Genomic DNA, 27941 nt, shown 5'->3' with positions numbered 1-27941 from the left:
TGTTCTCAATTCATAAGAGATTTCAAATTATTTTCTCTCATTCTGAAATAATTTTTTTTTTTTGAAATTTTCTAAAAATAATTTCTATTTTCTATTTCATGTAATATACTCGTACAATAATTTTCCACAAAAAGGTGAAGGATGAATTTTTGTTGCTTTCATTTTGTTTTTGTAGAAAAACCAAGAAAACACCTTAATAAAAATTTATTACAACCACAAATACACACACGTACGCATTTAAAAAGAAAAATATTTGAATTTTTTGTCATTTGTGTTTTTCGAAATTTTCAAAAGAAACAAAAATACCTGTGTTTTGCACTTGAAAATTATTTTGTTGACATTTTTTTTTATTTTTGTTTAATATACAAATTTATATTTATAAATATGTACATTAAAATGCTTTTTTTGATGTGTTTATTTGAAAACCATTTTGGTCATTAGACCTTAAGGAATTATTTATTTATTTTTTTATTTCTTAGAATTATTTCATATTTAAATATATGTATGTATGTACATATGTATGTATTTATTCATGATATTCATTCTGTCATTTTTATAAATTTAATTTTATTTTTATACAATTGTATGCAAGGATGTGTCAGATTTTCTTTTGTAATAAATATAATTTTATTAAAATAAATCAATCATAATTTGTATGGAAACGAGTCAATCAATATGTTCATGTTTCGGATAATTTACATTGCTTGCAATTATTTAAGAATGTATTTCAATGGCAAAATAATACAAAATTAAATGAATTTATTATATGTAAATGTTAAATAGCTAAACAATATGCAGTATGTATGTACATCAAATTAAAAAATTAAATTTTTTTCCAAAGAAGAACTGGTTTTCTAGGGATTAAAATTAACTAGCTTTTTTACATTTTAGATATCTATAGATTTGTAGTATAGCAGAACTAACAAGGTACAATTATTAGGAAGAATTTTCTCAATTATAATTTTCCTAAAATGTAAAATACATACAAACTGAAAAAACATTAAAGCAAAATTAACAAAAAAATAAAATAATTTTAATATAATTTCAAATAAATGTAAATGTTCTTTTGAATAAAACTATGTGAATTTTGTGAAATGTGTAAATCTAAAGGAAAAATCTAATATTTTATTTTGTTTCATTTCTGTAATTTGACATAACAAGGTAACTAATTAACAACTCTCCCTAATAATTCTATCTGGATGATTCTTCAAAATAAAAAACAATTTTTATAGATGATGCAATTGCTTTAGAAACGTTTTTTCCATTGGTTCCCAAGATACCGAATTATTACCAAAACAAATCGTTTCTAAAGCATTGTGCATCATCTAAAAACTGAATGCTGGAAACTAGAGACTAGACTAGAGACTAGACTAGAGACTAGACTAGAGACTAGACTAGAGACTAGACTAGAGACTAGACTAGACTAGAGACTAGACTAGAGACTAGACTAGAGACTAGACTAGAGACTAGACTAGAGACTAGACTAGAGACTAGACTAGAGACTAGACTAGAGACTAGACTAGAGACTAGACTAGAGACTAGACTAGAGACTAGACTAGAGACTAGACTAGAGACTAGACTAGAGACTAGACTAGAGACTAGACTAGAGACTAGAGACTAGACTAGAGACTAGACTAGAGACTAGACTAGAGACTAGCCGTAACAACATTCAAAGGTTAGAGACGGTAAACCTTAACCTCGCCGATCACAAGACCATGATCGTTCTCGTCAGCAGAAAACGGAAGATGGAAACACGTTGGAGGTAGCACAATAGTGTCATCGCGAGAAATTAAATACCTAGGAGTGATAATAGACGATCACTTGAACTTTAAAACTCACTTGGAATATGAATGTAAGAAGGCAACCGCACGCAGAGAAAAAATATAATTGGGCATGGTTACTGTAACCATTTAAATAGTGTTACAAGATTTTTAATAATATTATAGTCACAGTAAACATTTACATGATTGTGGTAACCATAATATGGTTAATTTATGATTCACATTATTGTATCAACCATATATATGGTTACAGTAAACAAATATATGTTTGTGGCAACCATATTTATGATGAATAATTTTATCATAATATGTTGTTCTCAGATTATGATAAGCCTTAAGCCGAGAGCATCATAATATGATAAATCCTTCATTATATGAATGGTTGTCACAAACATATATTTGTTTACTGTAACCATATATATGGTTGCTACAATCATGTGAATCTTAAATTAACCATATTATGGTTACCACAATCATGTAAATGGTTACTGTGACCATAATATAGTTAAAAAACTTGTAACAATATTGAAATGGTTACAGTAACCAAGCCCAACTATATTTTTTCTCTGCGTGCGGTGCACAGTTGTATAGGAAAACAAGTAAGAGTGCTATATTCGGCTGTGCCGAATCTTATATACCCTTCACCAAATTATACCTTAAAATTTTTAATATTTTTAGGTAAACAAAATTTAATTTTTTAATTTTTTGGAAAAAAAATTTTTTCGATTGTTATTTTAAATTTTTAAAATTTTTTTTTCTCTTTTAAATTTTTTTTTTTTTGAAGCAAAAATTCTGGTTAAAAATTTTTTTTTCCGATTTTGACCCATTGTTGGTCCAACTTACTATGGTCTTATATACGTTGCAAATGTCTTTGAAATATCTATCATTAAATATCCATATTGTCTATATTAATGCCTTAGTAATCCAGATATATGTCAAAAATAGGTCAAAAATCGAGGTTGTCTTGGTTTTTTCCTCATATCTGGACCGATTTTGCTGATTTTAAATAGCAAAATTCTCGAAAGCATGTCTGACAGAATTATTGAAGATTTGGATCCCGAAGATATCTGGGGTCTTCAGAAAATTGATTTCAACAGACAGACAGACGGTCAGACAGACAGACGGACATGGCTTAATCGACTCATCTATCTATAAGGATCCAGAATATATATACTTTATAGGGTCGGAAATGAAAAATGTAGAAATTACAAACGGAATGACAAACTTATATATACCCTTCTCACGAAGGTGAAGGGTATAAAAAGAGGGAGATCTGTAACATGTAAATATGTAACATGTGAATGAAATTTGACATACGAAAAGATGAAGTGTTTTCGAATTAAAGTTTTGAATTTTGACTACATGGGCTCACTAGTGGTGCGGCCAGGAGTCCCCAAATAAGGACACCTTGGGTATTTTAAATTTTAAAACGATAATATTTTTTCGTTTGTGTTCCGATTTACAATTACAAAAATAAAACATTTTTTACTTGGACATCTTAAACCGATAATAAACCGAATTCAAAACAAGCAATAAAGTATGGTCGGTCAAGCCCGACCATATAATACTCTACACTAAGTAAATGAGCAAAATCATTTTTCTTTTAAAATTTCAATAATTTATTTTCGTGAATGAATTTCGGAAGAGTGCTATGATGGGAGCTATGACTAATTATGGACCGATCGCTATGAAATTTGGTTGTGTTATTTATGTCTATATGAAAGTTATTTGTGTTGAATTTAATGTATTTACCGACATTTTTAAGAGATTTATACTCGTTAAAGATATTTTCGGAAGTGGGCCTTATATGGGAGCTATGACCAATTATGGACCGATCACCATGAAATTAGGTCGTGTGATTCGTGTCTATATTGTGTGTCTAGTTATGTGTGTTGAATTGTATGTATATTCCAACATTTTTAGGAGATTTATGCACGTTAAGGTGATTTTCGGATATGGGAGCTATGACTAAATATGAACCGATAATAAAATTTGTTGACATGAATTTCGTATATATAAAATTTATTTGGAGAAAAATTTGTGTAGATACCTATAAATAAATTAAACATTTATGACCGATCAAGTCCAATTTCGGGAGGACATTTGTATGGGCTCTAGGTAAAATAATGGAGCGATTTATGCCAGTTGCAAGGCTCCGTCCTAAGACCGAAAAAATTATATGTACCAAATTTTGTCGCGATATCTTCAAAATTGCAACCTGAGTTAGGTCTTTGACAGGAGTTTTTCGATCTTCTCATAAATGTTTTTATTGGCGCTACGAACGAAGTCCCCAATGAATAAAGTCCCCAAACCGAAAATGAACTAAGGCCCCAAAAGTTTATATAGGAAAAACCAACAACGAAATTTAGGGACTTAGTTCATTTTTTGGGGATTTATTTCATTTCTAAAATTAGGGACTTAATTCGTAATGAAATTACACCCCAATTTCTGAAAATGAAATAAATCCCCAAAATTTTTTTGGGGCGTTAGTTCACTTTCTTCTTTTTTAAATAAATTTATTAATAAATTTTTGGGGTCTAAGTTCACAGTTTGCCGAGAAATCGTTGAAGATTCAATGCAAATTTATAATTAATTTTGATTTTATTAATTGAAAATGTACATTTTTTTATACTTTTGAACTTATTTAAATTTTATTGAATTTGCATATTTTTGTTAATTGTTTTCAAAAAAATAAGAAAAATGGGGATTTATTTCATTCCAAGTTTTTTTTTTTTTGTTATGAAAAACAATTGGGGAATTAGTTCATTTCGGTTTGGGGGTTTAGTTCTTTTTGTTGGGGATTAATTTCATTTAGAACTTTGGGGTTTTAATTCATAATGAATTAAACCCCCAATTTTGGGGTTTTAATTCATTTTCGGTTTGGGGACTTTGTTCATTGGGGACTTCGTTCGTAGCGCCGTTTTTATTGGTAAAGTGTTCATTTGCTTTTTCCTATTTTTTAGTATTTTATAAACAAATGAAAGTATTGTCTGGGAAAGTAAAACGAAGAGCAATAGTAAAAATATGTGATTATGACCAAATTAAGCTATTTCTCTTAAAAATTCCATTAAAGAATTAATTTTTTATTGAACCATTCAAGTCTTCTATAATTCCACTCTATGTGTATTTGGTTACAGCCATAGATAAATACACATAGATCGGAAACTCTCCTTTCAAAGACCTAACTCAGTTGTCAAAAACCAAAGTGGTAAGAATGTATTAGTAAAAATAAAAACAACACTCGTATGTGTGATTAATTTCAATAATTTTTTTCTAGTTCCTGATCTATGTGTATTTGTCTATGGTTACAGCATTTTACCTTATGTTTTCTATCGTTATCATTGATTTTAAATTAAAACTATCAACATGTTTCCAAAACAATTTTGACTGCCTTTAAATTAACATTTAGAACCGGCATTTTGTGAAAAACCATTTATTTTTTGTTTGCGTTTTTGTAGTTTTTGTTTTGTCAGCCGCTGGCATTAAGCCAATTAAAACAATTCATTGGTACTGTGCTGCGTTCTGTGATTCCTACAACTACCACAACTGTTTTGCACAGTTTTAAGCAATTTGCAAACAAAAGCTCTATGAAAAATCCTTGTGTATTTCAGTTTTGTTCTTGTTGAAATCAAAAATATAGTCATACACAAAGGCCTTTCATTGATTCTTTGTTAACAGCCATTTCTGATTCTTTTGTTGAAAAACTCAACACTCAACTAATAAATTGTTTCATTTTTCTTGTTTCCTATATATACAAAGAGATGTGAGTAATTCATTTATATGCTGTTGTAAAAATTTTTAAAATTACCAAAATTGGTCATAAAATCAGTAACGAACAATGACAATTTGTTGCTGTTAATTTGTTGCAATTGTTGCATGTGTAACAAACTAAAAGCTATTAAATTTTCAAATTGTTGGTGATAGCCTAATTTTATGAGCTTAATAAATTTGTATTTTAAATAAATTTTATAAATTTTCCTACTTAGTTTTTGAGCATTTAAATTTTTTTCCAAATCTATTCACCTTTAACTTCTTTAATCTATTGATATTTGCTCTGTTTCCTTTTGTCTTTAACCTTTTGTTCCCATTTATCTATTAATAGATTTACTTACCTTTATCATTTTGTGGGCAATATTGTCTTTAAGCGTATTTTTAAGTACATCAAATAATTACCATAAACATTACCAGTTAAAGGAAGCTACTTACAGTCTGTCTCTTATTTAAGTAAAGGATATAGAACCATTTCAATAAGATATTTAATGTAATACCAAAAGTTTTAAAATTATGAAATTCTGTTAAATCTAAATATGTATCATTAAGATACGAGTTCTATCTTTTATCAAATTTTAGATTACTTTTTTACATTTCTATAGCTCAGTTTTAAGCCCACCTTTACCAGCCTAGAAACCTTGTAATATCATTGAATCTATCCCTTTTTTAGCTGTTTGCTATTTTTGTCTCAAGTACTCCTTCATTAATTTGCAAATGAAAATCAAAGGTTCTCAAGGACAATAACTACCAAATGAATTAAAGATAGAAAATAGAAATGAGTTGTAAACAAAGAAAAGATTTCTATTTTAAAAATTTATTTTCATGTTATTTTTTATTTTATTATTTTCTGTGATTTCTTTCCTCCAAGCTCTTTGCAAATTAGTACAATTAAATAAAGAGAAATGATAAGAAATAGGAAAAACCGTCTAAGGAATGCAGAAGAAACAAATTTAATATGATTAATTACAATTTCATAAGAAAAAAACCAAACATAAAAACGGATTCTAAGAAGTGAATAGAACAAAAGATTTCCTAGGAGATTTGAAGGAAATCATAGATACATTTTATACACATATCAATTACACAATTTTTAAGTATTTCTTTTTTTAGAAAAAATATATTAAACACACCTAAAATTAAATAGGAGATCTCTATATTTGAAACTGGAATTTAGTGCAAATAAATCTACGATATTTTAATAAAATTCCCAATATAAGTTTTATATAAAAATAAATAGCATTTAAAAAATGTTGTTCGGATCGGTCTTTAACCCGAGAATATTTTAAAACATAACCCGGATTGATACAATTTGTTTAAATCTTTAACTGAAGACACATACATTTTCAAGAAATTCTGGACGCTGATGATAAACTTTTCATCACGAAATTTTGCTACATAATTCAAAGAATAAATTAGCTATAAATTTCTTTCAAATATGTTTCGGAAATTTGCTTTACTCACAATCAAACAAATCACTCACTTTTATTGATGTCTCAAACAAAGTATACCAAGTAGTCCAACTCTCAATTTTTTAAAATTACTCTCCCACATATACGGGTACCGTGTGAATTCAACACCCTTGTGAGAGAATTAAACACATCAAAATACTTGAAATTTTAACTACTATTTTCCGACTAAATAAAAACCGAACCACGTTATTACACTTCTACACAATATTTTACGAATTTTTTGAACACTTTGCTGGACACTTTTATTCCCGAAACCCGTTAATTTTGCTCAAATGAAAAACTTATTTTTTTATTAATTTTTGACACATAATTTTATTTGTGGTGAATTTAATTTATAGAACAGAGTTTCAATTTTTGGTATTGGAAATAGAAGAAAATTTAAATAAATTAAAATTTAAACATTTTTATAGAACTCTGTTTGTCTGGTGAAAATTAAAAAGGCACCAACAATGTACATTTTTGTTACTAACACATATTTAGACTTAGGTACTTTTTCACTAACACATGCTTAGAGTTAGGTACTGCTGTCAAAGAGTTGGACTACTTGTTATACTTTGGTCTCAAACGTATTGCAATAAATATCATTGTCATTTTGTCACATTCAATATCACAAAATTTATGTAAAAATTTAAAAAAAATATATAAAGAATATAAATCATAAATAATATTCTACTAAAAGTGAATTTGAAGGCAAAAGAGAATACAAGTAACAGAAACTTCATCCATCAGAATATTCAAATACTGCTCAAATACACGTACTTACAAAACTCACCTAAAACCGTCATTTATAATGCTCAGCCAAATGGAAAAAAACAACCATGTTACACATTTAAATACAGCAAATGTGAGAAAAATAATAGTATGATTGATGTCTATAATAAATACCTTGTTCATATATAAGAATTACAAAACAATGGATGAATATTAAGGGCTTGTTGCAATAAAAATGGCCAGGAATATTAGAAAACATTCTCAGTTTTAGAACTTTCTATGAAAGAGACCTGTCACTTTAATATATCGGGACCTTTTAGACAATGCATGACAGCTCACCGTACTGACCTAAAATCTCATTTGGATAGTAAACTACATTAAAGATATTTTGCATTGATAAATTGACAACATTTTGACACAATCGGAAAAGTGAAGTGATATGTCCACTTTTCACATAACACGAATTACCACTAAAGTTATTAAAATTTCATAAGGATATAAATTACTTTCATTAATCTTTAGCAAATCTAATTTATTTCGTTAAAATAAAACAAAGTTCATATTCAATCCCAAACTGAATTTGCCAGATTCTTGCAAATAACACAAAATTTCTTCTCAATAAACCAAAATATATACCTATACATACTTACTTTTTTACTTCCTGTTCTGCTTCTTACTTACCCATCATTGTGCTACTTCAACATATAAAAACGAGTATCACTTACGGTATTTTATTTTATTTACAGTTATATTTTCTTCCATTTCCATCCAGAGCTTTGAATTAATTAATTCAATTTGAAAATCTTAATTCGGATTTAATAAAATGACAGCCATTCATTTTCTAAATCCATTCCCAATATCTAATTCTGTAGCTTCATTCAAAGACTTTTATTTAAATCGTATTCGTTCATCATTGAATTAACTCATAATAGAATTCATTCAATCTTTAGCTTTTAACCTTCGCTTTACCAAAGGTTTTTTATGTACATGGTTTACCAATACCCACCCGGGTGACACTACACTTCTATAAATATATGCGACGAACGAAATTTTAAAAAAATTGAAAAAACATTATAAAAAGTTTAAAATGGTTCTATTAAATTCTATAGAACTCTAGAATTTGTTCACTGAGTACAAATTTCATTTAAATCGAAACAAAATTAAAAAAAATATTAAACAAATAAAATCTATGTGGTCACCCGGGTGGGTATTGGTAAAGCGAAGGTTAATCTATTATATGAAAATGAATGTACTATATCTGTTTATTTAGGATCGGTGGACACGCCGATATATATATATTTTGTGCGTGGCACTTCCCAAATAATTATTATAGTATATCTGGTAAACTGTAACTGTGAAAGCCGCAAAACTTCGCGTAATTTACTTCGATACCATTGTGCGCATCTTTTCTGAAAATGGGCGGAATTGTTTAAATGGGCGTGTCATCACCCATACAAAGTAAATAATTATTTTCCAATATCTGCAGACCTTTAATGGTGACAGTCTTCTAACTTTGTACGAATCAATTTCTTATCAGTGCATTAATTTTAACCAAAAATCGGACGGATCGGAGCAGGAGCTGTGGACCTTCCCATACCAAATAAATAGATATTTGCGAATATTTTTGGAGAACCGAATCAATTTCTTATCACTGTACGGAGTTTGGCTGAAAAGGGGCGGGAATGGATTAGTGGGCGTGGCACTTATCATACAAAGTAAATAGTTTGCCATAAAATGGTCGGTACTGAATTAGTTATTTTCATTTAATCTATATATATAAAAATGAAATGCTCCATGTATGTAATGGCATTACGTGAGAACGGCTGGAGCTATTTGGCTGATTTTTTTTATTCGATTCGAAATTTTCAGTAGATGGGTTGTAAAGAAAAAAAATTAAACATTTCAGGTAGAACTGGTTTTTTTTTGAGTCCCTTTTACTGTAATAAAAAAGCTCCCTAAAGTATGCAGTACAAATTTAGATATTTTTTTTGCAAATAAATAAGAACAGGCAGGTGTATGTGGGTTGGAGAAACTTGAAGAACTAACATTAGTAAATTCTATTGGGCGAAGCTGGGGCGGTCAACTAGTTTTTTATAAAATCCTTTCATATTATTTTATTTTACTAAAATTGGGGTAACGAAGCGCAATGCGTTAAACTTGTTTTTAACAAAATTAATGAAAAAAAATTAATTTAACCCTTTTATAATAAATTTGAATAGAAGAAAAATTTTATTATTCAATACATTTTTAAGGTTATTTTGTAATGTAATCTATGAGGAAGTAATTCTATAAAGAATAAATTCTCAATGGAATGAACTCAATACATTTGAAGTACAAAGGAATTAATTCATAAAGAGTTCATTAATGGAATGGTTAAGATATAAAATTTATTTTGAAATTGAAATTAAGAATTAATTCTTTCGAACCTTTGTTTCCTTCCACCTTCATTAAATTCTCTCACATTTGATTTTTTCACTCAAATTCTTGAGATTTTTTCTCTTTCATTTTAATAGTATCTGATTGTGAAGTGTATCATTTTCCAGAATTTTATTCCTAGACAGTAAATTACACAGTAGATTTTTTTAGATTTTATTTATTTTTATTTTCACTTGTTTTTTTTTCTTTCTTTTATATTAAAGATTATTATATTTCTATTTAATTTTTCATACGTATGTCTGTAATTTGCAAATAATTGCATTTTTATGTTTTATTTATGTGTGATCTTTTTTCTATTTCATTGTGTTTTGTTTGGTTTATTATCCGATTATTATTATTATGATGATGATGATTTTGTATTAAAGTATTATATTTATTAAATTGTTAGCATAATTGATATTAAATATTTTACTGTTTATATGATTTTTTGTTTGTTTTGTTTTGGCTTAAAATATTTGTTCTATAAATAGGTATATTTTATAGAAATAAATTAATTCAAATATGTTGTACTAAATAACACAGGTCAACAAATAATGAAAAAAAAAATCCATCATTTAGACAAGTTTCCTGAAAAACTTGGAACGTTTCCATTAACATTTAAAAGTAATGGAAAATAGTTACCAGAGGCGCTGGACAAATTACTATTGAAGTATCACACGGGAGCGTCCTAAGGACGTCCATCGTAGAAAATCTAAAAAAGAAGCTTCTAAACTGTAAAATAATTTAATAAAATATTTTGAAAAACTGTTTATTTTAATTTTCATTGGCGACACCAAAATCATTGTTAACCTGTGTAATTCAATAAATTATATGTGTAATTAAAATTCAGTAACAAAAGTGAATGGCAAACAATTTATTGTTTTAAACATTAAATTATTGTGAAATTTAAAACAATTGTTTTAGTTTAACTAGTAATATAATACTTTTGAATGCTAAATTAACACAAAATTAGCCTTTGTAAAGACTTAACACAAAATAAATATAATTTTTTTTGGGTGAATTGAAAAACCTATTTTAGGCTTTAAATAGGATTAAATTTCTTCTAAATTACAGGCCATAAACATAAAATAACAAAAATGTTTCTATTAGAGTCGTGCGATTAAACGAATAATCAAACATTCTGATTAATTATTTAATCGATTAAGCAACGTTTTTAATTAATCAATTAATTTTAATTTTTCAAATTTTTATATTTTTGTTCAGCTAAAATAAAATAAAATTACTAACTAATCAATTATTCTTTGCTATGAATAATTAAAATAATTTTGTATATCAACAATCAAAGTGTTCGATTATTTGAATAATTAATTAATCAGATTAATCGATTAATCAATCACACATCCCTAGTTTCTATAAATTGAAATTAAAAACTTTTAATTTTCTAACTACTTTTAATTTCTCATTATATGTTTTTTTTCATTTAAATTATATTTACATATCAGTTATTTTAATTCATAACTATGAATATTTCTTAATTATTATTGATTAATTTATTGTATACATATTTTTTTGTCTTATTATATATATATGATCTTCTCTAAAAATTATTATTGTTTCGATACTGGTGTATTTAATTGTTAAGTTATAAGTTATATATTATTTTTTTTGTAGAAAATAGATCGTTAAAAATCTATTTAAAGAAATAAAAAAAAACACAGTTGAAAAATGTTCACTCGCAAAATTTCAATTATGTTATCTATTCGATTCTAATAATTTGTTAATTGGTTTTATGGTATTCAGCTAACATCATAAAATTCCTTTGTTTCTAATAAAATAGTTGTTATTTAAATTTAGAACCTTTACAAATAAGTTGTAGGTTAACCGATGAGTTTTAATGTACATAAGACTTGAAAGTACCCTAGGGAATGGAAGCCGATTTAGTACAGGTAACGCGATTGGTTCCTCGGGGGAAGCGACCAGTTCTAGCTCTTCTGCTTTATATGAAAGGGACCTGTAATCTCAACATTTTTTTTTCACTTTTTATTTATTTATTGAATCTGCCTATATCATTAGGCCTAACAATAACTGATTAAATCTTATAACTAAAATTAAAACTAATTGCTCTCTAAAGAGAGCATTGCTTGATGCATGGACCTCATCTTTGCAGGGTGGCAGATCTCCTCTACAAAGCCCTGATCTGGTTTGGCTCTGTGCGAGAAGCCGAGCAAGCGGATTTGGGTGTGATTGCAGTTTCAGTATATATCTATCGCGGACTTTCTTAAACTCATCCTTCACTAGTGGCACTTCCAAGTCCCTGTGGATGTTTGCATTTCTTATGTACCATGGTGCACCCGTCTGGACCCTCTGTATAAGCTCAATACTGGAATTACTGGCCGTTCCCCACAATTGGATTCCATATGTCCAAATTGGTTTTAAAATGATTCTATACAGGGTGAGTTTATAGTCCAGGCTTAACTTTGATTGGTCACTTATTAACCAGTGAAGGCTAGATGCTTTTAACTTCATGACAAGTCTCTTGGTTTCTATATGACGGCGCCAAGTAAGTCTTCTATCTAAGTGAATACCAAGGTATGTAACATAATCGGACTGAGGTATATTAACATTGTTAAGTGTGACAGGTGGACAGCATCCCCTCCTCAGTGTGAACGTAACATGTTTGCTTTTTAACTCATTTACACGTATTCTCCATTTGTTTAACCATGTTTCCACACATCTTAAGTAGCCATCGAGTATACTAGATGCTATATATGGGTTTTCGTGCGAGCTAATAATTGCGGTGTCATCAACAAATGTAGAAATAGTCAATTCATCGCTCGTAGGCAAATCAGAGGTGTAAATCAAATAGAGGGTAGGTCCAAGAACACTTCCTTGTGGTAATTTCAACATGGCGTTGACCTAGTAGGGTTTAAATTTTGATTTACTCTCTGAGGCAAAGTTGTAGCCCATGTCATAAAGAAGATATCAAATCAAAAAAACTTCAACCTTAAATGTGTGTTCTATTTTTATATGTATTTAATATCATTAATCATGAAGTGTTGCATTTACTCAGACCACCGTACGTATGATTAATATAATTAAAAATGTAAAACCAAGAAAATACTCATACGTCTCATGTAACAAATAATAGAAGCCCTAAAACAGTGCTTCTAAACCAGAGTTAAATTTACAACAACGTACTCACACGTATTTAAAACTCATTCAGTCTCGTTTGAGCGTTCATTGAAGAAGGTTGTGTTGTCGCATGTTTCTTGTTTTTGAACATGAAGATTACTAATGCAAGGATGGAACATCAACATGCTAAATAAACTTATTTTTAACGAATTTTAATCTAAAATGCAGAGCTAGGCTTACTAAATTTACAACAACGTACTCACACGTATTTAAAACTCATTCAGTCTCGTTTGAGCGTTCATTGAAGAAGGTTGTGTTGTCGCATGTTTCTTGTTTTTGTACATGAAGATTACTAATGCAAGGATTGAACATCAACATGCTAAATAAACTTATTTTTAACGAATTTTAATCTAAAATGCTTTCTTAAAACGATATAAATAAAGAAATCTTACAAAAATTTACAAATTTTAAATTAAAATTTCCATGCCTATGTTGTAGTGAATATGAGAGTATAAATTTTTCTCTTTTCTTATTTTTCGCTCTTGCAACTACTGACCAATCCGCATGTGTTGCCGGGCTCTGTTCTAAACCTTTTCTGTCCGATAGTCTCCTTTTCATTTTTTGGGGGGCGCAATTATCATTTTTCAAACAAATTCATATCAAATTTTTGGTTCAATATCTCAAGAAAATCTGTACTAATTTTACAACTTGACCGAATTCGTAAAGTCTGCGTTGACTTTAATTTGCAGTTGCACTAAATGGTTTGTGGTTGAAATTTTCATCTTTAAAACTAGGTCAAGGAAGTGGCCCCAAATCTTTGGGAGCCCATAAAAAAAGTGCATGATTTTTTGGTCTTTTATCACGTACTGGTGTCCGTATATGGTTATATTTCCATGGCTTAAAAAATTACACACAGTGATGTTAAACATTCTAAATGCATTATTATTCATTAATTTCGTTTTACACAGAGTAGGGTTCTATAAGTCAATTGTTGGAAAATTTTACATTTTCCTGAAAAAAGTCGAGCAGTCGAAACCTAAAAATTCGAAAAGTCGAATAGTCGACTTTTTATTTTGACTTTTTTGTGGTAAAAATTTTATAAAAATGCATTTTTCTCATCAATAAATATAGTAGCCATATATTTGTTTATATTAAATTAAAATGAAAAGTCATTAAATTGTTGAAAAGTTGACTATTCAAAAATTTAAAAATTTTGAAAAGTCGAAATATCGAAATGTAGTTTCAAATATATATAACACTAAAAGTGATACTGAACTAAGAGTCTTAGATGAATATTTCTAATATTTACATTAACAAGTAATGAGTTAAAATACTAATATTTTATTCATTATATGAATACGGTGTTGTTAAAGGAGATAAAGGCATTACTGAGATATATTTAAAAAAAATAACAATCGATCGTAAGGACTCTCTGCAGCCATTATCATTAAATACGTATCAGGTTAGTTTACTGCAGTTCAATACGCAGACGGTCTATTTAATGCAGACGGTATGTAATAGTCATTGAAAAGTATGTTCAATAAACATTTGCTCAACAGATTTCCAATATCACTGGAATAATAATACTAGAAAAACAACTATATTGTTATAGAAAATTTAATAAATATTGTCAGTTAAACTATTTGCTAAATTCTTAATTTAGTTTAAATATAAATTGTGATTTATATTCTCTTATTTTAATTAAATATTTATACAAACTTAAATTCTAAACCCATACATTATTCATAATAAAATTTGCATTTTATCAAAGGTTTTTAAAACTAATTTTTTGTTTTATAGCGCATTTGATAAAATAAAAATTTTATTTTGAATAAGACCTTAATTATTTAAATATCATCTGTTATAAATATATTTATTTACGGATTACAATTATTGGCATATTTTTAAAAAGTTTTATGAATATGTAATGTATAATATAATAAAATTGTATTTCATTGTTTAATTTTATGATAGTTGCTTAAATGAATATGTACTCATAGATATTATTGTTCTAAATATGTTTAAAACTATGTGTATGTATGTTTTGATTATGACAGTAAGTGATATAAAGTTTTTTTGATATTCAGATATAAATCAATTATGTATGTATATTAGGGTGGCCCCATTTCTATGGTGGAAATATAATGTGTCGATGCTCCCAACTAAAATGAAATTAAATACCTTGCCTTAATTTTCCAATATTTCATAGGATTTCTTGCCAGAAATATGAAAAAAATCATAAGAACATTAAAAAAAAGACTGAATTTTAGAATAATTTTACATTTTTTTTGGTGCCACCCTAATTTATATATGTATGCCGTTTTTATGTTGATATATAATTATTATGGAAGACTCAAAACTACTTTGAAATATACATCAAATATGATTTCTATATACAACTGGGGGATTATGTTTAAAATAAATTACTGAATTATAATTTTAATTAATTACAATATTACACTTAACGCTAATTTTTCCAGGTTTGTTAAAAAGCTTGGGAAAATATGCTTATATATTGAAAGAAGAACAATTATAAATATTACCATATTTTTATGGATTTCATATAACCCTCATTTAACTCAACTTATCTTCATACGTACATATATTTATTGTTGATCTTCTTTCAGAATTTATAAGAATTTCCATGTCTGTTTATTAATTTTTATTGTTAAGTCAGATATTTTTATTTTCAATTTAAAGATATTATAATAAATTCATTGTATTCTATTTTAATATGCATTTAATATAATTAATGAATCATGTGTTTGCATTTATTCAGACCACCGTACGTATGATTAATATAATTAAAAATATTAAACCAAGAAAATACTCATACGCCTCGTGTAACAAATAATAGAAGCCCTAAAGCAGTATTTCTCAACCTTTTTTGTCCGATGGTCTCTTTTTTATTACAAATTCTTTCATACCTTGGAGGACCAATTATAATTTTGCAAACAAATTCATACACTATTTGTGGTTTAATATCTCAAGAAAATCTATACTAATTTTAAAACTTGACCGAATTCGTAAAGTCAGCTTTGACTTTAATTTGTCGTTGCGCTAAATGATTTGTGGTTGAAGTTTTCATCTTTAAAGCTAGTTCTAGGAAGTGTTTTCAATATAGATCTTGTATTCATAGTCGCCTTTAAATTCTTTTGTATTTATAGTCGGCTTAGACACTAAAATTAGTTACTTCGATTAAATTATTTTATCTACAGGTAAACAATTAGTTTCCCAGCAGGCTACTCTTTATGTATGGGGTTGCAGGTTCTACATTTTTCCAGAGGCTCAGTTATATTTCACTACAACGGGCTTATGGTTTTCGTTGTTGTAGTTGTTGTAACAACAAACCTATACAGTTTTCTAATCCAGATATTCTTCATCGAGGTTAAGGCCTAGGAACTGTACTACGTCTATCGGTCTTAGTTAATAAATCCATTGGCCGAAATGAGGAATTGTTTACTATACAGTTGAAAATGTGGTAGGTGTCAGCAGGAGCCTGAACAAAAGCAGGATTAAGGGTTTATGTGGGACCAATAACATTACGCATGTTGTACAATTCCAACCTCCATTATGCCAGAACAACTCTTGTTTTAAACGTCAGATTCTTATCTGAGTCTTCTATGAGCGGGGGAGATTCCAATTATAGTATTAATGATGATATTCCAGAGTAGGAACTGCGTCAACATGACATTATATTGAGAAACTTAAAGAGAATTAACAATGACTTCGTTGTTGATAATTGGAGTTGGTCTTCGTTACTTTGATCGGTTAGTTAGAAAAAAGTGACAATAAAATAAATACAAAACAAGTAAAAGAGCAAAAACACTTTCTTTTAAAATTTCAATAATTTATATTTTTGAGTGATTTTCGAAGGTGGGCCTAACATGGAAGCTATGACCAATTATGGACCGATCACCATGTAATTATGTCGTGTGATTTATGTCTATATTAAAGTTAGCTATGTTGAATTTTGTGTGTATACCAACATTTTTAAGCGATTTATGCACGTTAAAGTGATTTTCGGAAGTGGGCCTGATATGGGAGCTATGACCAATTATGGACCGATCACCATGAAATTAGTACGTGTGATTTATGTCTATATTCAAGTTAAATATGTTGAATTCTGTGTGTATACTAACATTTTTGAGAGATTTATGCACGTTAAAGTGATTTTCGGAAGCGGGTCTATATGGGAGCTATGACTAATTATGGACCGATCGTAACGGACATCGTTTAATCGACTCAGAAAGTGATTCTAAGTCGATTGGTATACTTTAAGGTGGGTGTTAGACTAATATTTTTGGGCGTTACAAACATCTGCACAAACGCATAATACCCTCCCTACTATGGTGGTGTAGGGTATAAAAATAATTAAATTAATTTGTTCCGTTTTAGTCAAAATTTTGCCACTAAATAACTACTTTTGCAATTTAATATAAAAGAATCAAAATGTGTACGTAGTTGTCGTTATAATGAGATATAGAAGACAAAAATTGGTTGAAAAATGTAAAAGTTATTTAAAATTCCCCAGGCCATTTACATTACTCAGACCACTAGAACAAGAAATGTAGGAACAAGATTAACATATTTTTAGAAATATTAAAATAAAAGCACACTTTTACTTAAAATATATCCATTAGAGTGACAGCCGATTTTTTTTTCTTAGATTTCAAAGAGTGCCGGGTGGAATATTGTGACACTAGGCCTAAATGTTAAGTGCTGAAAATTTGAGCCAAATCGGGCAACGATTTCTGGACGCGCATCGAGGTCAAAGTTCAGATATATGCAAAATTATACTATTTATATGGAATAAATAGGTGAAACTCGTTAAATTTCTGCATTGTTTTCTAGAAATGTATAGATTTATTTATATTAATGAATATTACATTAAAAAATTTTTTTTGGAAGTTAACCCTGCATCTCCTTTGGGTCAAAATGACCCAAAAACTGTATTATCGCCAAAATTCGGGAAAAATGGAAATTTTTCAGTTTTTGAAAAAATTTTGCTACTAAATAAATACTTTTGCAATTGAATGCAAAATAATCGAAATGTGTACGTAATTATCGTTGTAATGAGATATAAATGACAAAATTTGGTTAAAAAATGTTAAAGTTATTACAAATTCGCCAGACCATTAACGTGTTTCAGGCCACTTGAACAAAAAATTTAGGAAAAAAAATTAACATATTTCGAGAAAAATTAAAATAAAAGCTAGTTTTTATTTAAAATATGTCCGTATTTACTTCTGTACGAGTTTTTGTCTTCGTAGGATACCGTTAACCTATTCGCAGGTATGGCCAAAAAAATTATTTTTTTTAACGGCTGTTTCAAATCTCCATTTTCCAATTTTTAAAAATTTTGTTAAACAAATTTCAGAATTTTTTGATCATCACATTGGGATTTATTGAGATCAAAGTAGGGAATAAAAATATGAAAAAATTATGTCAATACCTCTTACAGTTTTTCCGTACCTGCGATTTAAATTTTGCGATTTTCAAGAAAAACAAATTTTTTGTCCATATTTAGGCGAATGAGCCCAATTTCCTTAATGTTATAAATTTGAAGTAAAACCTATTCATAATATTATAGTCCTTGTAATTTTAAATATGGTCTGAAAGTTTTACTAAAATAGGAAAACGATAACCTTAAATCGTGAAGGTCAAAGGTCAAATTTTTCAATATTTGGAATTTCTAAAGAAAAGATAGCGAAATGTTATATATTTTTGGGCCGATTTTAATGAAACTTGAACAAAATATACATTGGGGTCTAACATTTACAACAACAGTGCAAAAATGGATTTAATCCTTTAAGAGCACTTGGGGTCAAAATGGCTGTGTTTTTCGTGATTTTAAATATTGAGGGTAATTTGGACCCCAAGTGCTGCTAAGAGTTAAATTCCATTTTTGTGCCGTTATTTTAAATTCTGGACTTTAAGTTATACTTTCCTCAAGTCTCATTAAAATCGGCCCAAAAATATATAACATTTCGCTATCTTTTCTTTAGAAATTCCAAATATTGAATAATTTGACCTTTGACCTTCACGATTTAAGGTTATCGTTTTCCGATTTTAGTAAAACTTTCAGACCATATTTAAAATTACAGGGACTATAATATTATGAATAGGTTTTAATTAAAATTTATAACATTAAGGAAATTGGGCTCATTCGCCTAAATATGGACAAAAAAATAGTTTTTCTTGAAAATCGCAAAATTTAAATCGCAGGTACGGAAAAACTGGAAGAGGTATTGACATAATTTTTTCATATTTTTATTCCCTATTTTGATCTCAATAAATCTCAATGTGATGATCAAAAAATTCTGAAATTTGTTTAACAAAATTTTTAAAAATTTGAAAATGGAGATTTGAAACAGCCGTTAAAAAAAATAATTTTTTTTGGCCATACCTGCGAATAGGTTAACGGTATCCTACGAAGGCAAAAACTCATATACAAGTACATATGGACATATTTTAAGTAGAAATGAGCTTTTATTTTAATTTTTCTCGAAATATGTTAATTTTTTTTCCTAAATTTTTTGATCAAGTGGCCTGAAACACGTTAATGGTCTGGCGAATTTGTAATAACTTTAACATTTTTTAACCAAATTTTGTCATTTATATCTCATTACAACGATAATTACGTACACATTTCGATTATTTTGCATTCAATTGCAAAAGTATTTATTTAGTAGCAAAATTTTTAAAATATCTGAAAAATTTGCATTTTTCCCGAATTTTGGCGATAATACAGTTTTTGGGTCATTTTGACCCAAAGGAGATGCAGGGTTAACTTCCAAAACAATTTTTTTAATGTAATATTCATTAATATAAATAAATCTATACATTTCTAGAAAACAATGCAGAAATTTAACGAGTTTCACCTATTTATTCCATATAAATAGTATAATTTTGCATATATCTGAACTTTGACCTCGATGCGCGTCCAGAAATCGTTGACCGATTTGGCTCAAATTTTCAGCACTTAACTTTTAGGCATAGTGTCACAATATTCCACCCGGCACTCTTCAAAATTTTAACAAAAAATGTTTTCCATACAACTGATTGTCACTCTAATATCCATATTTACTTGTATTTAAGTTCTTGTCTTCGTATGATATCTTTAACCTATTGGCAGGTATGACCAACAAAAATTTATTTTGTGAATGGCAGTTTCAAAACTGCATTTTCAAATTTTTAAAAATTTGGTTACAAAAAATTTCAGAATTTTTTGATCATCTCATTTGGGATTTATTGAGAATATAATAGGGAATAAAAATATGAAAAAATTATTAAAAATATCGCCTATAGTTTTTCCGTTCCTGCGATTTAAATTTTGCGATTTTCGAGAAAAACTAATTTTTTGGCCATATTTTGGCGAATGAGCTCAATATCCTTACTGTTATGAATTTTAAGTAAAACCTATCCAGAATATTATAGTCCAGGTAATTCTAAATATAGTCTAAGTTTTACTAAAATCGGAAAACGTTAAAGCTTAAATCGTGAAGGTCAAAGGTCAAATTTTTCAATATTTGGAATTTCTAATTGAAAAATACAGAAATGTTAAATATTTGTGGTCCGTTTTTTATGAAACTTAAGAAAACTATAACATGAAGTCTATTATTTATAATAACAGCACAAAAATGAAAATTAACCCTTAATGGCACTTGGGGTTAATGGAAAATTGCAACGTTTTAGATAACTCATGAAATCAAACTAAATTGTTCTGTTTTGGGTATTACAATACAGATCAGAATCTTAAAAAATAAATTTGTTAAACAAATACTGGACAAAAAATTACCTAAGATTTTTCAGGAATTATTTTGAATTACGTTATGTTTTAAAAATACTTAAAAAAATGTTTTAAAATCTGGCCTTTTTAATTTTTTCGATAATTTTTCTATTTTCATCGGAAACAATTTGACATATTTTACCTCATGTTGCAAAAACCAGGGAGGTGGCTTTTTGGAAGGGAAGGAACTGATTACTGATAAGCTTTAGAAGGTGGAGATACCTAAATTGGTTAATTTTTCTTTAATTAAAATATCAGAAATTCAGGAAAAAGGAACGTTTTGTTTTCAGATACAGTTTCAGCGAACAAACTATATGTTCGCTTCAGAAAAATTGTTCCCACTTTTTTTAAACTAAATTGAATTTTTAATTAGAATAGGAAGTTTTTATTTGATTATATTTTTTCCAATATCCTTCATAAACAAGTTTTCAAACAAAAAAAAAATGCTTACAAACCTATAATATTAATTTGCCATAAAAACATTTTAAAATTAATGTCTTTTAAGCACTCAGCTCAAATATGCCACACACTTTAAACATTTTGTATGTCTAGTAATAATTATTTAAAAAGTAAACTGTCTTATAAAATGAAAGAGGTCACAAATTGAGAATACCTATGTCAAAATCTCTTGTTTAAACAATGATTAATTATAATTAAATGTTTAACATGGTTTTCGCACCCCAGAAAATAACTAACATCTTCATTTAACATTTTTTTTATTTAACACCAACAAAAAAATATTACAAAATTAATTTGTTTGTAAAATATATTTACAATATTAATGGGTTAAATATTGTGTTCTTAATTATTACACTTAAAAAGCTTAAAGAGAAACTCGAAATAAAATAAAAGAAAAACAAGTAAGAGTTTATGTTCGGCACAGTCGAATCTTGTATACTAAACATCAATACGTAACAATAAAATATTTTTCTTATATAGGGCATAGTTATCAGGATTGCCCCACAATCAACATATTTATGACTGCTCAGACAGTATTGCGGAGGGATATTTATATGGGGAAATAATGGACCGATATTTCCCATTTTCAATACCAAAAAAACCTTATCAGCAGAGAAAATTTGTGGAAAATATCAGCCTGCTAGCTCCAAACTTGGACAATATCGTGTACCTAGATCGTCCTAGAATTTCATAAGGATCAATATCGATCAATATTTCGATATGTTACAAACTGAATGATAAAGTCATTATATCCCCATCTTTTTTGATGGTGGTTATAAAAATGGAAAAAAAACCCCAACAGAACGTATAAGTGTTGGGTAGAAAAAGTAACGAACAAAATAACACTCATACGCTACATAAAACAACTAACAAATTTAAGGCCTCAATTTGTGCAAATATTGTATGTGAGTGTTTCTGTGCAAGGATGTTTGTGAGAGTTTGTGTGAAATTTCGTTTTACTAACTTTAATTTTTCATATGAAAGTGAAACAGCAAAAGTTTTCTAGTGAATTTCCAAATATGTATTAAAAAACAAAACAAGTGTTTCAGTTTTTTTTTCTGTTGCTCTGCCTGCTAACAACATGCTGAAAACAAAATTACAAAGTTTGTTTTTAACAGTACAACAAATAAATGGAAAAAAATATTTATGGTTGGGAGGCAAAAATTCCATAATTTAAACTTTAATAATGAGGAGTTTGTGTTTTTACATAAAATTAAAAAAATGTGGTAATAAAAATGTTTAATTTAATATGTTTTTATTAAAAACGAACTAAATAATAAATTAGTACATAACTAGTATGCATATGAAAACATAAATTTAATTACATTTTCTTTAATTAATTTATGATAATAAATATTCAAATTTATAATAAAATTAATTTAGTAAATGTAAAATATATGGGAGAAAACAATAATTGTCGACTAGGCATGGGAGTTTAACCGTTAAAAAATTTATTGAAACTTGGTATACAGGCTTTAAGTTCCTCCAAAATATAAAATTAGCTTATGATTCATATAAGACTGGAGTAAAACCGTTAAATTTCAATAGTAATCTTTCATCCAATTTGCAATCATTCATCCAATTTTTACAATATTGATATCATAGAAATGCTTATGTAACCTAGTTTCAATATTTCATTTTCTAAAGATTTTCTTCAATTATAATCCATTGTATGATTAAATTCAGAGTAGGGGATCTCGAAAAAAATGTTGGTGCAGAGATACTGTTTATGGTTTTGTATTAGATAGGCATTGGTAACACCAATAATGTATTAAAATTTTTTTTCAACTTGCAGCTTTCACTTTTAATATTGACTGTCACAATAAATTCGTGTGCCATCTCATAATCTTGTACCTACATTTCTATAAATAAATTGATTTTAACAATACGAAAGATGTCGCAATATTCGAAATGTGTTTTGTTACATTTGTAGTGAAACATTTCTTAGGAATTCTTTATTTACTACAATCATATATATGATTACGACAATCAAGTGAATCTTAACTTTATCAAAATATGGTTACCGCAACCATATAAATATTTATAGTGACTTGTAAAAATGTAGAAATGTTTGCACATTTTACATTTTTCTCTGGTTTGGAGACATGTTTAATAGAGTTCGTGTGTGACCAGGTCACTTCATTTTTCTGAAGATTTTTGCGTAAATATTAATAATGGCGTCCTTTTTTAGGATTCAAAAAACATCAATTGTATTAATTTTTGATGCAGAATCGACTGGTGCAATCATATTTGTAATATATTCAACCGTTTTTGCTCTACAGAAAAATGTGCTTAAAATCCGCGTCTTTAGGTGCGTTGAACCACATCAAGGAGTGAAAATTTACGCAAAAACCTTCAGAAAAATTATGATACCCGCAAATCAAATTTTTAAAATTAACTCTACTGTTTAACTTTGAAGTTAGGAAAATATATGAAATTTTTAAAATTCATACTGTCATGTTTTTCATATTGTGTGTTAATTCAGATATAATTTAGAAGAAGAAAGATTTCATGTCAAGTGAACAGACTTTTAAAATCGATTTTTTCTGATCGGAAAATCCAAAGGTCAAAATTTAACATTTTGGCCAAACAGATGTTTCTTCTCATTCATGTAACTTATTACTTATTGTTTTTAGCAAATTTAAAAAAATTAAAAAAAAAATTTGAGTTTCAAAATCAAAAACTTTTTTGACTTTTTTTCCAAATAGGCCCTATTTTAACTCTAAAATTGTATGCCTAGTTACAAAAAGACTATAAAAAGCTCTTAAAGAAAGAGACCTAAGCTTTCTTTTAAAATAAATATCATAACGTTTGAGCTTGATCGGTTAAAAATTGGAGTGCCGCACGAGGGTTAAAGTTCATGAGAACATTTACAAGGGAGAAAAATGCAATATTTGTAAAAATGTTGCCATTAGATAACTACTTTTGCAATTTAATGTAAAAGAATCGAAATGTGTACATAATTGTCGTTATAATGAGATATAAAATACAAAAATTTATAAAAAAATTAATATATTTACAGAAATATTAAATTAAAAGCTAATTTTTACTTAAAATATATCCATATTTACTTGTATATGAGTTTTTGGCTTCGTAGGATACCGTTAACCTATCCGCAGGTATGATCAAAAAAATTTATTTTTTTAACGGCAGTTTCAAAACTCCATTTTCAAATTTTGAAAAATTTTGTTAAAAAAAATCCAGAATTTTTTGAGAATATAATAGGGAATAAAAATAATAGAAAAAAGTATGACAATACCACCTATAGTTTTTCCGTAAATGGAATTTAAATTTAGCAATTTTCGAGAAATTTAACATTTTGGCCAAGCAGGTGTTTCCTCTCATTCATGTAACTTATTACTTATTGTTTTTAGTAAATATGGCGGAAATATTTTAGATAGCTTTTCAAAATGGGCCCTATTTTAGCTCAAAAATTGTATGTTTTGAGTTACAAAGAGAATAAAAAGCTCTTAAAGAAATGGACCTAAGATTTCTTTTGAAAAAAGTCAAAATTTTTGATTTTGCAAAAAAAAGTAAAACAATTTTATGTCTTAAGTTACAAAACATTTATTTTGATTAATATCCCATTCGTATTCCACTGAGCGACCAAAAAGTTCTTCAAGGAAAAGATGTAAGCTTTCTTTTACCCTACAATCATTTTCGTAAAAGGGCCTTACATAGAAGCTATGCCTAATTATGGACCCATCGCCATGATATTAAGGCGTATAATTTATTTCTATATGAAACTTATTTCTGTTGAAGATTATGTGAATACCAACATTTTTAAGAGATTTATGCTCGTTAAAGTGATTTTGGGAATGACCGATCATAATAAAATGTGGTAACATGAATTCCTTATATATAAAACTTATTTTGAGCAAAATTTGTAGAGATACCTAAATAAATTAAACATTTATAACCGATAAAATCCAATTTCGGGTGGACATTTGTATGGGGGCTAGATGAAATAATGGACCGATTTCATCCGGTTTCAATAGGCATGGACTGAAAAAACTGTATGTACCAAATTTTTTTCGAAATATCTTCAAAATTGCGACCTATACAGCGAGCCAGCCAGCCAGCCTATCAGACGGATGAACAGTAAGCAATTCTGAATTAATAGCTTATATCCATATTATACTTTAATATGGATGCTAAACTAATATTTTTGGACGTCACAAACATCAGCACAACCTCCTCACTATGCACAGTGGTTTAGAAACTTTTTTTGGAAATAATTTGGTATATTGGGATCTATTGGCTATTTCACATGGTTTGAGCTGAGGTGTTTTCGAGTTGATTTACGTTTGTTTAGCTTCCTAGCAATAATTTTAAATATAAATTGTCCTTCAGAAGACCTACAAAAAGTATTCTTACAAGTGCAGGTTATCTCTATTAGTTGAAGAGGTATTGAGGTTTATTGATTTATTTTTTTAATTTTGCTCGATCTTTTTATGATTTTTTAGATATGGCGGGCCTACCGAGGGTCGAAATTTATTTTTAAAATATCAGCTATATTGGTGATAAAATTCTAAATAAGATAAAGGCAACTTCCTAACAGTTATCTCTATAAAAAGTTATACGCATCCAAAGTTGGAATTTGTAAAAAGGGGCTACGTTTTTCCATATATATATTTTGTTTTTTTTTGTAGAAAAACATTTTCTTCGGGACTATATAGAATTTGTATATGATCCGGAAAGATAACTTAATGCAAAAGCGTGTAAAGAAAAATTTGACTCACTTAAGCGGACATATCACCCCCCAGACGTTTCCAAACTTGATCAATTTAAAAAAAAAAATCGGTTTGAGTAGAAAATTCTAAAAAGACAAAGCACGGATCTATGAAAATGCTCCATATTTGTATAACCCCATATGTTTCTTAAATACTTAGTGGGCACTTTTCTAAAATAATCAGTTTTTGGAACATATTTTCCCCGTTTTTGGAATTTCGGTATTTGAAAATAAAAAATGTAAAAAATTCTATTGCCTAGAAATTTTCTAGATAACTTAAAAAGAAAAAAAGTAAGTTTTTTCCCCAAAAACTAGCAAAAAATCGCCTTCTTTAACATTTTTTAAATTCAAATACATATAACTTTGGAGTCATTAACGATTTTTAAATAATTCTTTTTTTTTTTGCCATAGACATCTGTTGTTAGTAAAATGGAGAAATCGGGAAATATTTGGACCCGCTGTTATCAAAAAACTGGAGTAGGGTGGGTAAAAATGTTGAAAATTTAATTTTCAAATGCGAATATCTCCTAAGTTATAGGAGATAATTAATAGCTACGAGGTTTTTTGTAGTGCTCGACAAAGAGATTTTATATATGTAATGGTTATGAAATCGGAACACAGCGGAAGAAATAGGATCGTTTTAAAAAACTGAACATACCCGAAGTGTCCTACTTTGGGGAACACTGGCCGCACCCCTGGTCGGTCCATGCGTTTAAAATTCAAAACATAAACTCAAAAACACTTCTTCTTTCCGCATCCCAAATTTCATTCAAATCTGACTAACGGTTTAGAAGTTTTAATTCCCCCTTTTTTTCTTATACCACTGTGTGGCCCCCATTGTCGCCGTGTGAAATTTGGTAACAATATCTCCAATAGTTCCCAAGATACCGAATTATTTGCAAAAAAAAAAGTTTCTAAACCACTGTGCTATGGTAGTGTAGGGTATAAATATGAACTTCGAACATAAGTCCATGTTAAATATTTATACCAAATATTATTGAATTCAGAATAATAAAGTTTCAAAGATTAATTTGTTTTTTTACCAAAATTTTTCGCTTTTCCCTATAGCAAATATTGACAGAATTCTTTAAATTTTAATTTCTGTACTAAATGTTTGCCTAGCTTCCAAATTATTTAAAGTGTATTGTGTAACATTGTGTTTAAAATCGAATTATCTTTAAAGTTATTTACATGAAATATTTATAAAATATGTGAATTATTTAATAATTAACATAAATTCCATTAAGGACTCAATTAAAATCAAATAGAAAATAAATTAGAAAAAGTCTACTTTTTATTTAGGAAATACAGTTTGCCATAAAATTAAAATTTTATATAAAATGTATGAAAATGTTTTAATAAATACAATGTTGACTACTACGCTTTAGTGTTTATATTTTCCTCATGACCATTCCTTTAGATACATTTTTAATTTTTGTATTTAACTTTAAGTTAATTATCTCTCATGTACTTTTCTTTTCTATATAATTTTTTATTTCCTTTAACAACTTCCGTCTTACATTTCCTATTTCGTTTAGAGGGTGCTATAGCTGACACAAATATTATATGAACATTTTCCCCAACACTATTTTTAAGGAGTTTGTAACATTTATTTTATTTTATTTATTTTATTTTTTTTGCTTGCCAGGCAGTTGCATGTCACAGCAGTTGGAAATATTTTGTATTTTGTCTTCATCGTTGTGTGCTAATTAGCTTTA

The 27941-nt window shown here is 28.2% G+C and overlaps 1 protein-coding gene across 4 annotated transcripts in view; it reads left to right on the top strand.

Moving 5' to 3' along the window:
- tmod (tropomodulin) overlaps positions 1 to 27941 on the top strand; it is a 301961-nt gene that overhangs the window by 135346 nt on the left and 138674 nt on the right. The window lies entirely within an intron of this gene.

The sequence above is a fragment of the Calliphora vicina genome, chromosome 1 (genome assembly GCF_958450345.1).
Source record: "Calliphora vicina chromosome 1, idCalVici1.1, whole genome shotgun sequence".
NCBI lineage: Eukaryota > Metazoa > Arthropoda > Insecta > Diptera > Calliphoridae > Calliphora > Calliphora vicina.
The sequence above is the reverse complement of the archived record's forward strand: the minus strand, read 5'-3'. Positions and strand labels throughout refer to the sequence as shown.